The 3,996-nt window shown below is 42.2% G+C and overlaps 1 pseudogene; it reads left to right on the top strand.

Moving 5' to 3' along the window:
- Positions 1-511: 511 nt before the first annotated feature.
- LOC112319289 (large ribosomal subunit protein eL32 pseudogene) lies at positions 512-1,005 on the top strand (annotated as a pseudogene).
- The last annotated feature ends 2,991 nt before the right edge of the window (positions 1,006-3,996 follow it).

Raw genomic sequence — 3,996 nt, 5'->3', positions numbered from 1 at the left:
CAGGATTATCCATACAGGCTGGATTCATTTCCCATACTAGTAACCTGTGGCCTTTGGATGTGGTCAGTTCCTCATAATGAGACACCCTACATACACCATACACACTGATTGTCTCTGCTCTGCTGCCCTCACACCAGAGTGGGGACTGGAACTCCAACACAGTTTCCAGGCAAGTAGAAGACACACCTCTCTTCTCTTCTCATATCCCCACACCCAATGATGGCTCTATTGCTAATCTCAGAGTGGAGGGGCAAGAAACAGGGCTTTTTTTCAGAAACCATCAATAGCCTCCAAGTATCTTGCTTACATTTCCAATAACTTTTGCCTCATCCCTGCCTTTTAGAATATTTATATAAGCTGAAAGAGAGAATATTATTGTTTGTGACAAAAAAATTGATGATCTGAGAGCTCTGCTTTTGAAAAACCAAAATTAAAGTTGTTAAAGTTCAAAATCATTGTCTCTATCTTGGCCTTCAAAAGAACATTTAAAAAATAAAACACCAGTCTCTTCCTCAGTGCTGCATACAGAGGTAGCAGGTATCTCTTACTCAGCACCATGGCTGCTTTCAGACCTCTCGTGAAACCCAAGATTGTAAAAAAGAGGACCAAGAACTTCATCTTGTACCAGTCAGACCGATATGTCAAAATTAAGTGGAACTGGTGAAAACCCAGAAGTATTGACAGTAGGGTGTGCAGAAGATTCATGGGCCAGATCTTGATGCCCAGTGTTGGTTTTGGGAGCAACAAGAAAACAAAACACATGCTGCCCAGTGGCTTTCGGAAGTTCCTGGTCCACAATGTCAAGGAGCTTGAAGTGCTGCTGATGTGCAACAAATCTTACTGTACTGAGATTGCTCACAATGTCTCCTCAAAGAACCACAAAGCCATTGTGGAAAGAGCAACCCAGCTGGCCATCATATCACCTATCCCAAAGCCAGGCTGTGCAGTGAAGAAAATGAAAAGACAGATTGTGTACACATTGTATTTGTGTTAATAAAACCTTAAAATCCTCAAAATAAAATAAAAACACCAAACCCTAACCTTTCTCTCATTCTGGACTTCCACAATATCAGCCTACCCTGGAGACCACAATCCTACAAGGTTCCAGCTACCCTAGACTGTGGGAAAGTTGAGATACATGCATGGTTCAGGGTCCAGGCTATAAAAAGAAGCAAAGTAATTATTTCAAAAACAGGAAGTTTAATACAGGCCATTAGTGTGAAAGGTGTTGAAAGTTAATAGAACAAAAATTGAACTTTGAGATAACTTTAAGAGGCAGCTATCACCCCTAGGCCTTGGAGAACAAAAAGGAAAAGATAGGTGTTACCAGGTCCTAGGAGCTCAGTAGAGGTCTTACCAGTGAAGGGATGTTCGCAGCGGTACACAGACCTAGCGCCTCATGGCTGGCACCAGGACCTCTGAGAGGACACTGAAACTCAGTGCTTGAAGTCCTGAGGAGGGTACTACAGTGGCTGTCTCTCAAACCTCTGAGGAAGGCACTGCTCCTCTGATCTTGAACTCCTGAGGGAGCTCATTGAACAACTGGTGCTCAGAGATCTAAGAGGCCACTGTCCAGCTAATCTTCGGACTTTTGATGGGCTGTGCATACCCCCCAGTATGCACCCAGATCTTTGAAATGAGGCTTCTTGGGGCCATTTTCCAGTACTCTGAGCAGGTGCTGCACATCTGCTGCTTAGACCTGTGAGGGGATACCTTGTAGCTGCTACTTGGCATACCAAAAAAAACCCCAAAAAACAAAAAACAAAAAAACAGTACATGTCCACTGCTCCTGTAACTCCTGCTGCTAGAAGAATGTTTACAGGACTTGGAATCAGGATAAGTGGCTCTTCTCTCTTTCTCATGCTTTCTGGTATCCTGCCAGTTCCCCCCACTGCAGCTGCAAGGGAGTATTGAAAATGTAGTTCACAGACTCTTAGCCTGGCATCACAGTGCCAAGTATAGAAGGGTGGGCATGAGTTAAGAAATACTAGGTTACTGGAGATAACTGTACTTGAACAATTTAAAAAATAAATAAATAAAAAGAAATACTAGGTTAGTAGCTGCCTAATATAGTACAAAAAGAAAATGTATCACTGGACAGAAGAACAATGAGGATATTTCAAAGTGTTGTAAAGGAGATACTTTTCAAGCAAATAGAGGTACCACAGAAGTACCTAGATGAGGTGTGAGTTCTCCCATCTGCCTTCAATCAAAAAAGCATAATTTTTATCTTTATTAACAAAAAGTTGGAACTTAATGACTTAAGCTATTAAATTACTATAACTATGTTAGACACTAAGTAGACACTTTAATAACATGAAACCTTTGGAACAGGTAAGTTTTGCTAAAGAAATAAGGGGAGCAAAATTTGAGCCTCTGCCCACTTGAGCAAGCCCTGCAATGGGAAACCTCAGGAGCTTTGATCTGCATCATCTGTACCATCACTCGGTGGGCAAAGCTAAATCAGAAGAGGCAGAGTGGGGCCAACCTAACCATCAATATGACTTGTATCTTACAGTTCTTTGGCCCTGACCAACTGGACATAGCCTGTTTACTTCCAGTCACAGACTGAATTAAACTATGGCTATTCTCGGGCCCCCACCTGATTTCTAGCTCCTAATTTGGGCTCCCACTGTACCTTCTTTTGTCCTTATTATGATTAATTTTATGTCTCAATTTGGTGAGGCAATGGTGCCCGGTTGTTTGGCCAGACAGTAGTCTATATATAGCTGTGTGAGCATGTCTTAGATGCATTTAACATTTTCAATCAGTAGAATTTGATTAAAACAGATTATCCTCCCATTATGTGAGTGGGCCTCATCTGATAGCTGAGGCTTTATGAACTAAGACTGAGATTTCTTGAAGAAGAAGGAATTCTGCCTCAAGACTACAATATAGAAAACCTGCTTGGAGAAGTGTCTGTTCAAGTCCTTTGCCCATTTTGTAATTGGGTTGTTTGTCTTCCTGGAGTGGAGTCGTGTGAGTTCTTTATATATTTTGGAGATCAGGCCCTTGTCTGAGGTATCATTGGCAAATATGTTTTCCCATACTGTTGGTTCTCTTTGTAATTTGGTGCTGTTTTCTTTAGCCATGCAGAAGCTTTTTATTTTGATGAGATCCCATTTGTTTATTCTTTCCTTTATGTCCCTTGCTTTAGAGGACATGTCTGTGAGGATGTTGCTGCGTGGAATGTCTGGAACTGGAGAGCATTATGCTAAGTGAAATAAGCCAGGCAGTGAGGGACAAATACCATATGATCTCACCTTTAACTGGAACATAATCAATAGAAGAAAAAAGCAAACAAAATATAACCAGAGACATTGAAGTTAAGAACAATCTAACAATAGCCGGGGGGGGGGGGGGAGTGGGGGAGGGCAGTGGGAAGAGGGGATTACAGGAACTACTATAAAGGCCACATGGACAAAATCAAGGGGGAGGGTGGAGGTGGGGGAGGGAGGTGGGTTCAGCTGGGGTGGGGTGGAGGGATGGGGAGAAAAGGCAGACAACTGTAATTGAATAACAATAAAAATTTTTTTAAAAAAGAAAACCTGCTTGAGTTTCAAGCCTGCTGCCCTGTGGAATTTAAATCCAAGACTGAAACATCAACTCTTTCCTGAGTCTCCAGACTGCCAGCCTGCCCCACAAATTTCATACTTAACAACCCCACAATTGTGTGATCCAGTTCCTTAAAATAAACCTCTCTCCCTATGTATACATGTGTGTGTCTATCCTCTTGAAAACCCCAACCCACAGACCCCTCACTCCCTCCTGTCATCCCCCAGTATTAATTCTAGTCATCTTTGGTTACCAAGTCTATTTGTGAGCACTATTTGGGGCTTCCAAGTCTAGCTGTGAGCACAGTTTCTGAAATACCACTTGCTGGGTTAAGTATATCTTTGACTTGTTCTATATACTACCCAAACACTTTCAAGGTTTCCAGCAGCCTTGACCAACCTCCCATCCTCCTGAGTCACTAAAAATGGAAAGTCATCTATC

Source organism: Desmodus rotundus, chromosome 11 (genome assembly GCF_022682495.2).
Source record: "Desmodus rotundus isolate HL8 chromosome 11, HLdesRot8A.1, whole genome shotgun sequence".
Classification (NCBI taxonomy): domain Eukaryota; kingdom Metazoa; phylum Chordata; class Mammalia; order Chiroptera; family Phyllostomidae; genus Desmodus; species Desmodus rotundus.
Note: the sequence above shows the minus strand (reverse complement) of the source record. Positions and strands in the feature narration are given on the sequence as shown.